The sequence below is a fragment of the Ranitomeya imitator genome, chromosome 3 (genome assembly GCF_032444005.1).
Source record: "Ranitomeya imitator isolate aRanImi1 chromosome 3, aRanImi1.pri, whole genome shotgun sequence".
Classification (NCBI taxonomy): domain Eukaryota; kingdom Metazoa; phylum Chordata; class Amphibia; order Anura; family Dendrobatidae; genus Ranitomeya; species Ranitomeya imitator.
In genome coordinates, this window is record NC_091284.1 from 366965640 (window position 1) to 366978558 (window position 12919).

The 12919-nt window shown below is 46.0% G+C and overlaps 1 long non-coding RNA gene across 1 annotated transcript in view; it reads right to left on the bottom strand.

The window, feature by feature from the left end:
• LOC138672102 (uncharacterized) overlaps positions 1-12919 on the bottom strand; it is a 228836-nt gene that overhangs the window by 36661 nt on the left and 179256 nt on the right. The window lies entirely within an intron of this gene.

Genomic DNA, 12919 nt, shown 5'->3' on the forward strand with positions numbered 1-12919 from the left:
ACAGCCGCATGTGTACAAGGTGTACGGAGCGGAGTCGTGTGTAAGAGGTGTACGGAGCCATGTGTACGAGGTGTACGGAGCACAGCCGCGTGTGTACGAGGTGTACGGAGCGGAGCAGCATGTGAAAGGTGTACGGAGTGGAGTCGTGTGTACGAGGTGTACGGAGCACAGCCGCGTGTGTACGAGGTACGGAGCGGAGCAGCATGTGAAAGGTGTACGGAGCGAAGTCGTGTGTACGAGGTGTACGGAGCACAGGCGCGTGTGTACGAGGTGTACGGAGCACTGCCGCGTTTGTACGAGGTGTACGGAGCGGAGTCGTGTGTAAGAGGTGTACGGAGCCATGTGTACAAGGTGTACGGAGCACAGCCGCATCTGTACAAGGTGTACGGAGCGGAGTTGTGTGTAAGAGGTGTACGGAGCCATGTGTACGAGGTGTACGGAGCACAGCCGCGTGTGTACGAGGTGTACGGAGCACTGCCGCGTGTGTACGAGGTGTGCGGAGCAGCATGTGAAAGGTGTACGGAGTGGAGTCGTGTGTACGAGGTGTACGGAGCACAGCCGCGTGTGTACGAGGTGTACGGAGCACAGCCACGTGTGTATGAGGTGTACGGAGTAGTGCCGTGTGTGTACGAGATGTATGGAGAGGAGCCGTATGTGTATGAGGTGTACGCAGCGGAGCTGTGTGTGTGCAAGGTCTGCGGAGCAATGTGTATGGAGCGGAACGGTGTGTGTATGAGGTGTACGGAGTAGTGCCGTGTGTACGAGATGTATGGAGCGGAGCCGCGTGTGTATGAGGTGTACGGAGCACAGCCACATGTGTATGAGGTGTACGGAGTAGTGCCATGTGTGTACGAGATGTATGGAGAGGAGCCGTATGTGTATGAGGTGTACGCAGCGGAGCAGTGTGTGCAATGTGTATGGAGCGGAACGGTGTGTGTATGAGGTGTATGGAGTGGAGCCGTGTGTGTATGAGGTGTATGGAGCGGAGTCGTGTATGAGGTGTATGGAGCAGAGCCGTGTGTGTATGAGGTGTATGGAGCAGAGCCGTGTGTGTATGAGGTGTATGGAGCGGAGCCGTGTATGAGGTGTATGGAGCAGAGCCGTGTGTGTATGAGGTGTATGGAGCAGAGCCGTGTATGAGGTGTATGGAGCGGAGCTGAATGTGTACAGAGTGGAGCCGTGTGTGTATGAGATGTATGGAGTGGAGCCGTGTGTACGGAGCGGAGCCGTGTATGCAAAGTTTACGGAGCGCAGCCGCGTGTGTAGGAGTAGCTATGTGTGGCCATTATCATGTGCGGCCAATATACAGTAAGGAGCATCATGTGTGGCCATTATACAGTATGGAGCATTATGTGCGGTCATTATACAGTATGGAGCATCATGTGCGGTCATTATACACTATGGAGCATCATGTGTGGTCATTATACAGTATGGAGCATCATGTGCGGTCATTATACAGTATGGAGCATCATGTGCGGTCATTATACAGTATGGAGCATCATGTGGGGCCATTATACAGTATTGAGCATCATGTGGTCATGTGGGGTCGTTATACAGTATGGAGCACTGTGTGGCCATTATACAATATCGAGCACTGTGTGGCCATATTTTTTTTTTATAATTATTCTTTATGAACAGTGTGATCAGCAGTGCTAAATGGGTGTGGTTGAGACATGGATATGGGTGTGACTAGTGAATGGGTGTGGTCAGAGGTGTGTCCTAAAATTTGCTGCGGCGCGCAACGCGCGCCGCAAACTTTGTCCCTCTTTCCCAACTTCAAAAGTTGGGAGGTATGGTAATATGTGGTCTGGAAATGGTGCGGTGGTATTTGTCCCTTGTATGTGCTATTATTCAATCACTGTGGTTGTAATTTGTGGTCTGGTCATGGTGCGGTGGTATTTGTTCCTTGTATGTGATATTATTGGTCAAGATATACCTAAATTGTATTGCAGATTTTAACAAATATTTCCTAGGTTACAGTAGAGTAGGGCCCGGCCCTTTTTCTGGAATAATCTGGTTCGGGTATATCGTGACCCCCGTCACGTGACCGGGGGGGCCCACAGTGTGTGAACAGCCCGGGGCCCTGGCTACCCTTAATCCACCCCTGATGGTGCCCATATCCGGGCAAAGCGCCAGAATTGTTGCATCTAATAGATGCGCCTTTTCTGTGCAGCTGCGGGCTACTATTTTTAGGCTGGGGGGCCAATATCTATCTACCCTTATCAGCCTGAGAATTGCAGCCCCCAGCTGTCTGCTGTAGCTTGGATTGTTGTAAAAAAAAGGGGGGACCACAATCCTTTTTTAAATTATTTATATAAATAATTTATTTAAAAAAATGGCATGTTGCCCCTCTATTTTTGATAACAAACCACAGTAAAGCTGACAACCTTCAGGTGTTGGTTTTGTCCTGCAATTATTATCAAAAATGGAAGAGACCCCACATCATGTTTTTCAAATGTATTTATTTATTTCTCAGATGCTGGCTGGTGAAAACTCTCATCAGCCTAGCGGCCTCTCACTACTATCAGCGACAGCAGGTGTATGCTGATCAGAGTAATACTGGCGATAACCTTTTTACTGCAGATCACAGCTGCTGGCTCACACACTGTCATCTGACAGCATAGAAACTGCAGCTCTCACCAGCGATAACGATCTTACCGCCGACTAGAACCGCCAGTGTTTTTCACGCTGTCATCAAGATGACAACGTGGGAACAGCCGATGTTCGAGGTGTCGAACCCGAACAGTAACACAGAATTCCTGGAGAAGTACCTGTTTGGGGTCCGTTGAATGAACACAGTCATAACTTCAGAATGCATTACCCCTACCTGAAGATGTAACCATCAGATGACTTGAGTAAAATATCCCTATGTCAAGTGGGCGGAGTAGATGGCGATTATGGGTATGGGTCTGGACAGTGTATGTGGATTGATGACCTGGACATGGACGAATCTAGCATCGATCAAATTAAACCCTGCCCCACTGTCCTTAAATTAAGACATAACCACCTTAATTTTCTCCAGATGAATCTCATCTGGCAGAAAAAGTTGTGTCCTACCCACAGAAGTGATAAGTACACCCGGGTTGTAACCTCTTTGTTTTCCAGCGGCTGTTTACCATGAGATAGGGAAGGACATGTGCCCTTGAAATGGCCTTTTTTACAACAGTAAAAACACACTCCCCCTTTGCACTGAACAACAGACTGCTTTTCAGGATGACATGCACCCAAATGAGCCTTCTAGTTCCTAAGATGACTCATAGCTAGTGTTGAGCGATACCGTCCGATACTTGAAAGTATCGGTATCGGATAGTATCGGCCGATACCCGAAAAATATCGGATATCGCCGATACCGATATCCGATACCAATACAAGTCAATGGGACATCAAGTATCGGAAGGTATTCTCATGGTTCCCAGGGTCTGAAGGAGAGGAAACTCTCCTTCAGACCCTGGGAACCATAGGGATGTGTAAAATAAAGAATTAAAATAAAAAATATTGATATGCTCACCTCTCCGGCGGCCCCTGGACTTCACGCTGCTAACCGGGAGGCTTCTTTGTTTAAAAAGCGCGCCTTTCGGACCTGTGAATGACGTCCTGGCTTCTGATTGGTCGCGTGCCGCCCATGTGACCGGCACGCGACCAATCAGAGGCCGCGACGTCATTCGCAGGTCCTCAATTCCTAGCATTAGCAGTTTTGTGAATGAGAATGACGTCGCGGCTTCTGATTGGCCGCGTGCCGCCCATGTGACCGACCAATCAGAAGCCGGGACGTCATTCACAGGTCCGAAAGGCGCGCTTTTTAAACAAAGAAGCCTCCCGGTTAGCAGCGTGAAGTCCAGGGGCCGCCGGAGAGGTGAGCATATCAATATTTTTTTTTTTAATTCTTTATTTTACACATCCCTATTAATTCGATACCGATACCCGATATCACAAAAATATCGGATCTCGGTATCGGAATTCCGATACCGCAAGTATCGGCCGATACCCGATACTTGCGGTATCGGAATGCTCAACACTACTCATAGCTGATTTATATTGGCCTTAGACCACGTACACATTGAGAAGTCTCCCAATGTTTCTGGCGAAGAAAGTCATCAACTCGGATAGCCAGAGACATGGCCACCTCAAGGGAAACTGGAGTCTCATACGGTGAAAAAAACCCACGTAACACAGTTCTTATTATATGTGCGGCTGCTGAATCCCTGATGAACCCCCGTCATATCCATGGGGGGGGGGGAAACGCGTCGGGCATTGCTTGGAGAGATTGCTGATTAGCGCCTTGTTCACTATCTGAATCCATACAACCGTGTCTCCTGGACATTAGGATGAAATACCACAACTAATAGATGAGTATCAATGCTGGTGGTGCCATATTGCCTCTATGCTGGAAGAGACGATTGTGTCTTTACATTATGAGTACAGATTTTTAAAGGGCTCCTTTACATTTTCTATAGGAGATGACTCATACTGCACTATGCACTTTAATATTGTGGTATTATTTATCAATTAATTTTCTTTATCTGGGAAACCTTCTATGGTTATGTCTGGACAATATTAGATTCATTGCACCCTGTTTACCTATATTTAACAACTTTTTTGGGGGCATACTTTGTCTTGTCTATGTATGCTCAGTATATCACTAGATTATTGTGATAACAATCTTTTACTACGTAACATCTGAGAAATCTGAGACATTTTGCCTTTGTGACATACGGTTTTCGTTTTTTGTATGTTGTTTTTTTTGGGTGCCAGAGTGTATTGGGACATTTTCTGCATCTTATATCCCCATTGTAGGGATTTTTGAGGGACCCTATGGTCAGTCGACGTTGAGTGGGGGCGCCTACCGTAGAAAATTTGGGTGCCTACCTCCACTTCCAGGCAGTGTTTTCCCAAAGGGATCTTTTAGGTTCAACCAGAATTCCTAGGGATCTCTAGGGATTATGAGGGTGAGCCGTCAAGGAGTGGGGGCGCCTACCGTAGAAAATTAGGGTGCCTACCTCCACTTCCAGGCAGGTTGAAGTAAAGCGACCCCTAGGGCCTAACAGGTACATACCATGTGTTCTTTTTATATATTGTATTATTTTTGATGAAAAGACACCTTTTGAATTGATTTCCAATAAAAGTTATATTTTAGGGATCCTTGTTTCTTTTAGGTTTTTTAGTCTCATATAGTGCTAAGGCATCCTTAATGATAGCCCTTCACAGAACTGGCTATGGAGAGTGGGTGTTATGTGGACCACCTCCGAAACTCCTCCGCAGGCCGGTTTCCCTGCAGAAGCTGACGCATTGTGAACTCAGCCAAGGATACATGGTAGGGGTCTTCATTTATATTATCCAGCACCAGAAAAAATTACTCCATCATCTTGAGCGACTGGGAGAAAAAATGCCCATGCTTTGGAGTCACCCTGAAGGAGCGAGATTATTATCCCCACACGTTGCTCCTCAGTTCCTGAGGATCAAGGATGTAACCTAAGGTACAGTTTAAAGACTTCCCTGAAACCACGAACTTTTCCGGCCCTCAAGAGATCCTGTCAAGCAAAGCGATCTTGGGCTTAACTAAGGGTTGACTGGGAGTCATGGTTTCCAAACGTGATGTGCTAGGGTGCTGCAAAACAACAGTGCGTAAATCTGACACTTCCAGGCTCAGCTGCTGCAGTTGTCCTGTCAGAAGTAATAGGATCCATAATGGATCAATAAACAGTTTAGGTCAGAGCTAAAGTCATGACTAGGGTTGAGCGAAACGGATCGGACAAATTGAAAAATCGCCAACTTTCGGCAAAGTCGGGTCTCGTTAAACCCGACCTGATCCTAGTGTGGGATCGGCCATAAGGTCAACGATTAGCGCGACAAAATCACGTTTCGTATGACGTTTTCAGCGCCATTTTTCATCCAATGAAGGAGGACGCAGAGTGTGGGCAGCGTGATGACATAGGTCTCGGTCCCCACCATCTTAGAGAAGGGCATGACAGTGATTGGCTTGCTTTCTGCTGCATCACAGGGGCTATAAAGGGGCGTGCATGCCGACCGCCATCTTACTTCTGCCCATCTTAGCATAGGGAGAGGTTGCTGCAGCTGCATCAGAAGAAGGGATATAGTTAGGGAGGGAAGATTAAGCCCCGAAACTGCTTGTGCTGTAGCGATTTCCACTGTCCAACACTACCTTTTCTTTGCAGGGACAGTGGAGTTTATATTTTTGTGCATCAGCACTGTAGCTTATTAGGCTGCCTTATAAGGCTCCCTGATAGCTGCATTGCTGTTTGTACGCCGCTGTGCAAACAAACTGCTTTTTTAAAAGCAAAAATCCTGTTGCTCCTTTCTGCCCAGTTATCTTGTTTATTTGTCCACACTTTTGTGTGCAGCAGTCCTTTTTATTGCTGCCATACTAGTCCTGAGATCATTGTAGGGAGATTGAAATTGTACTACAGCCCTTTTGTTTTTTGATGTATCTTCCAGCCACGTTCTGCCACTTATATTGTGTAGTGTAATACACTGTGCCTGAGTTTTGGTGCAGTCTCCCACCAAAAAAAGGGAGATTTAAATTGGCACTAAGTGGATCTACGTCAGTTCTGTTAGTTTGTCGTACATCTTCCAGCCACGTTCTGCCACTAACATTGTGTAGTGTAATACACTTGGCCTGAGTTTTGTTGCAGTCTCCCACCAAAAAAAGGGAGATTTAAATTGGCACAAAGTGGATCTACGTCAATTCTGTTAGTTTGTCGTACATCTTCCAGCCAAGTTCTGCCACTTACATTGCGTAGTTTAAAACACTGGACCTGAGTTTTGGTGCAGTCCCCCCCCAAAAAAGGGAGATTTAAACTGGCACTAAGTGGATCTACGTCAGTTCTGTTAGTTTGTTGTACATCTTCCAGCAACGTTCTGCCACTTACATTGTGTAGTGTAATACACTGGGCCTGCGTTTTGTTGCAGTCTCCCCCCCAAAAAGGAGATTTAAATTGGCACTAAGTGGATCTACCTCAGTTCTGTTAGTTTGTCGTATATCTTCCAGCCACGTTCTGCCACTTACATTGTGTAGGGTAATACACTGGGCCTGAGTTTTGGTGCAGTCTCCCCCCCAAAAAGAGGAGATTTAAATTCTCAACAAGTTTATATACACCTTCTACCTTGTTTCACAGTACCATACAACGGTTGTTATTTTTGGTTAGATTTTTCCAAGAATGAGGAAGTCTGGTGGAAGAGGCCGTGGGCGGTCGTTGCCAGCTGGTACTGATGGTGCTGGTGGTTGTGGAGCAACTGGTGGTAGTGGGAAAAGCTACACAAGGCCTCGAAGGCTCCCTTATCTGGGATTAGGAAAACAGCTTTTAAAGCCGCAGCAGCAGGAAAAAGTTTTGGCTTTCCTTGCTGACTAAGCCTCTAGCTCTTTTGCCTCCTCTTCAGAAAGTTCGAAATATAAAAGCAGCGAGTTGTCAGTGGATGCTCCCGGTCAGGAACAAGTCGCTTCCTTGTGTCCTTCACCCAAACCAAAAGTGAAGGATGCGGCAAGCGACACGACAGTTTACTCCATGGAGCTCTTTACACATACCGTGCCTGGGTTAGCGAGGGAAATTGTTAAAAGCCCATTACAAGATGAATCGGACATGAAGTGAACAGATGCACAGCCACAGCTAGATTATTATGCTGTTCCATTGACTCAGATCACTACATTGCCCTAGCAGTGTACTGAGCCAGAATCTGACCCTGATGAGACTATGGTGTCCCATACCGAACGCTATAGCACCTTACACGGTGACACAGAGGAAGGTGCACATGAAATTGAAGAGGAGGTGATAGATGACCCAGTTGTTGACCCAGATTGGCAGCCATCAGTGGAAGAGGGTGCCGCTGCCAGTATCTCAGAAGCGGAGGAGGATGATCCGCAGCAGCTATCTACATCGCAACAGCTTTCATCTGGCAGGCCCGTATCTGGCCAAAAACATTTGTCAAAACCCAAAACAGTTTTAGGACAGCATGGCCATCTGGTTAAAGTAGCACAGCGTGCAATGCCTGAAAAGGTATTCCATAGTAGGAAGAGTGCAGTGGGAGAATTTTTTAACCAAGATCCGAATGATGAGTGCAAAGTTATCTGTAAGAAATGCTCAAAGACCTTTAGCAGAGGGAAGAATCTCCAAAATTTAAATACAACGTGCATGCTTAGACTTTTAACCAGGATGCACTTGCAAGCCTGGACTAACTACCAAACGTCCCGTACCATTGGTGCACATGCTCAGAATGAAGGTAGTCAGCAATGCTACATTGCTTCCCTTACTGTAAGCCCACCGGTTAGGACAACACCATCAACAAATGTGGAGGTATCGTCGCAAGGCCAAAGCAGTCAGGGAATCTAAAGGTTCTTGGTAGGAAACACTGTATGTAGGCCAACATCAAGAATACCATCACCAACCGTCTCTCAATCTGCCATGTCCACCACCACCCCCGCTACTTCCACCATATGCAGCTTCCAGTCAAGCTCACCCTACAAGAGACTCTCGTTAGGAAAAGAAAGCACTCATCCTGTCATCCGTGTACACAGGGTTTCAATGCCCACATTGCTAGACTAATCTCGTTAGAGTTGATGCCCTACCGGTTGGTTGAAAGCGAAGCTTTCAAAGCCCTGATGGCCTATGCAGTACCACGCTATGACCTACCCAGTCAACACCTCTTTGCAAGAAAAGCCATCCAAGCCCTCCACCAGCATTTCAAAGACCGCATTGTCCATGCACTGAGGCAATCAATCAGTAGAAAGGTGCACCTCACAACAGATCCATGGACCAGTAGGCATGGCCAGGGACGTTACTTGTCCATCACAGCACACTGGGTTAATGTGGTGGATGTAGGGTCCACAGGGGACAGCCATAGTGGGACAGCTCTGCCTAGCCCACGGTCTAGGAAACAGTTGGCTGTAGGCGTCGCTACTCCTCCTCCTCCTCCTCCTCCAGAAGCTAAAGCTCGTCCACAGAGCGCAGTTGCATGACCACTCCATCCGCAGCTGCCAGTGTTGCACATGAGGTGTCCCATTATCGAACAGCTAGTGGTAAGCGTCAGCAGGTTGTGTTAGAAATGAAGTGCTTGGGCGACAACAGACACACTGCGGAAGTACTGGCCGAGTACTTGCAGCAAGAATCTCAGTCATGGCTGGGCAGTGTACATCTTGAGGCAGGCAAGGTAGTCAGTGATAACGGAAGGAATTTTATGGCTGCCATAGCCCTTTCAGAACTGAAACACATACCTTGCCTGGCTCACACCTTGAACCTGGTGGTGCAGTGCTTCCTGAAAAATTATCTAGAGTTACCAGCCCTGCTCCTGAAGGTGCAAAGACTTTGCTTGCACATCCGCCAGTCGCCCGTACACTCCAGCCGTATGCTGAATCATCAGCGATTGCTGAATCTTCCCCAGCACTGCCTAATAATCAACATTGCAACAAGGTGGAACTCCACACTGCACATGGTTCAGAGGCTGTGCGAACAGAGGCGTGCTGTCATTTATTTGTGGGAGTATACACATACATGGGCAGGCAGTTGGATGGCAGACATGGAGTTGTCTGGTGTTAAGTGGTCGAAGCTACAAGACCTCTGTCAAGGCCTTCAGTGTTTTGAGGAATGCACACGGCTGGTAAGTTCAGAAGACGCCATCATAAGCATGAGCATCCCACTAATGCATCTGCTGATGCAAAGTTTGATGCACATTAAGGAGCAGGCGTCTGCAGCCGCGGATGAGGGAAGCCTTGATGACAGTCAGATGTGGTCTGGTCAGGGAACTCTCCTGGATGAGGTGGCGGATGAAGTGGAGGAGGAGGATGATGGGGATGAATATTTATGGCATGAGGATGCTTCTCAGGGGGCAATAGAAGCTGGTGGCATTGCAAGGTCAGGTACAGGGTTTTTGCGGGCCACAAGTAACATAGTTACATAGTAACATAGTTAGTAAGGCCGAAAAAAGACATTTGTCCATCCAGTTCAGCCTATATTCCATAATAATAAATACCCAGATCTACGTCCTTCTACAGAACCTAATAATTGTATGATACAATATTGTTCTGCTCCAGGAAGACATCCAGGCCTCTCTTGAACCCCTCAACTGAGTTCGCCATCACCACCTCCTCAGGCAAGCAATTCCAGATTCTCACTGCCCTAACAGTAAAGAATCCTCTTCTATGTTGGTGGAAAAACCTTCTCTCCTCCAGACGCAAAGAATGCCCCCTTGTGCCCGTCACCTTCCTTGGTATAAACAGATCCTCAGCGAGATATTTGTATTGTCCCCTTATATACTTATACATGGTTATTAGATCGCCCCTCAGTCGTCTTTTTTCTAGACTAAATAATCCTAATTTCGCTAATCTATCTGGGTATTGTAGTTCTCCCATCCCCTTTATTAATTTTGTTGCCCTCCTTTGTACTCTCTCTAGTTCCATTATATCCTTCCTGAGCACCGGTGCCCAAAACTGGACACAGTACTCCATGTGCGGTCTAACTAGGGATTTGTACAGAGGCAGTATAATCCTCTCATCATGTGTATCCAGACCTCTTTTAATGCACCCCATGATCCTGTTTGCCTTGGCAGCTGCTGCCTGGCACTGGCTGCTCCAGGTAAGTTTATCATTAACTAGGATCCCCAAGTCCTTCTCCCTGTCAGATTTACCCAGTGGTTTCCCGTTCAGTGTGTAATGGTGATATTGATTCCCTCTTCCCATGTGTATAACCTTACATTTATCATTGTTAAACCTCATCTGCCACCTTTCAGCCCAAGTTTCCAACTTATCCAGATCCATCTGTAGCAGAATACTATCTTCTCTTGTATTAACTGCTTTACATAGTTTTGTATCATCTGCAAATATCGATATTTTACTGTGTAAACCTTTTACCAGATCATTAATGAATATGTTGAAGAGAACAGGTCCCAATACTGACCCCTGCGGTACCCCACTGGTCACAGCGACCCAGTTAGAGACTATACCATTTATAACCACCCTCTGCTTTCTATCACTAAGCCAGTTACTAACCCATTTACACACATGTTCCCCCAGACCAAGCATTCTCATTTTGTGTACCAACCTCTTGTGCGGCACGGTATCAAACGCTTTGGAAAAATCGAGATATACCACGTCCAATGACTCACCGTGGTCCAGCCTATAGCTTACCTCTTCATAAAAACTGATTAGATTGGTTTGACAGGAGCGATTTCTCATAAACCCATGCTGATATGGAGTTAAACAGTTATTCTCATTGAGATAATCCAGAATAACATCCCTCAGAAACCCTTCAAATATTTTACCAACAATAGAGGTTAGACTTACTGGCCTATAATTTCCAGGTTCACTTTTAGAGCCCTTTTTGAATATTGGCACCACATTTGCTATGCGCCAGTCCTGCGGAACAGACCCTGTCGCTATAGAGTCACTAAAAATAAGAAATAATGGTTTATCTATTACATTACTTAGTTCTCTTAGTACTCGTGGGTGTATGCCATCCGGACCCGGAGATTTATCTATTTTAATCTTATTTAGCCGGTTTCGCACCTCTTCTTGGGTTAGATTGGTGACCCTTAATATAGGGTTTTCATTGTTTCTTGGGATTTCACCTAGCATTTCATTTTCCACCGTGAATACCGTGGAGAAGAAGGTGTTTAATATGTTAGCTTTTTCCTCGTCATCTACAACCATTCTTTCCTCACTGTTTTTTAAGGGGCCTACATTTTCAGTTTTTATTCTTTTACTATTGATATAGTTGAAGAACAGTTTGGGATTAGTTTTACTCTCCTTAGCAATGTGCTTCTCTGTTTCCTTTTTGGCAGCTTTAATTAGTTTTTTAGATAAAGTATTTTTCTCCCTATAGTTTTTTAGAGCTTCAATGGTGCCATCCTGCTTTAGTAGTGCAAATGCTTTCTTTTTACTGTTAATTGCCTGTCTTACTTCTTTGTTTAGCCACATTGGGTTTTTCCTATTTCTAGTCTTTTTATTCCCACAAGGTATAAACCGCTTACACTGCCTATTTAGGATGTTCTTAAACATTTCCCATTTATTATCTGTATTCTCATTTCTGAGGATATTGTCCCAGTCTACCAGATTAAGGGCATCTCTAAGCTGTTCAAACTTTGCCTTCCTAAAGTTCAATGTTTTTGTGACTCCCTGACAAGTCCCCCTAGTGAAAGACAGGTGAAACTGCACAATATTGTGGTCGCTATTTCCTAAATGCCCGACCACCTGCAGATTTGTTATTCTGTCAGGTCTATTAGATAGTATTAGGTCTAAAAGTGCTGCTCCTCTGGTTGGATTCTGCACCAATTGTGAAAGATAATTTTTCTTGGTTATTAGCAGAAACCTGTTGCCTTTATGGGTTTCACAGGTTTCTGTTTCCCAGTTAATATCCGGGTAGTTAAAGTGATGATGATTTGCAAGAAAGTGCTCCTAACCCCAGCATAAGCAGTGAATTGACACCTGGAACATTGGCCCACATGGCTGAGTATGCCTTGCGCATCCTAAAAAGGGACCCTCGCATTATCAAAATGATGACTGATGACGATTACTGGATGGCCTGCCTCCTGGATCCACGATATAAAGGAAAATTACAAAATATCATGCCACATGAGAACCTTGAGCAAATATTGGCTACCAAACAAGCAACTCTTGTAGACCGTTTGGTTCAGGCATTCCCAGCACACAGCGGCGGTGATGGTTCTCATACGTGCTATAGGGGGCAACATGGCAGAGGTGTTAGAGGTGCACAAATCCGAAGTGGCATTGGACAAAGGGGTTTTATGACCAGGTTGTGGAGTGATTTCGCAATGACCGCAGACATGACAGGTACTGCTGCATCGATTCAAAGTGACAGAAGACAGCATTTGTCCAGTATGGTTACAAACTATTTTTCCTCCCTTATCGATGTTCACCCTCACAGGTCATTCCCCTTTGATTACTGGGCATCTGAAT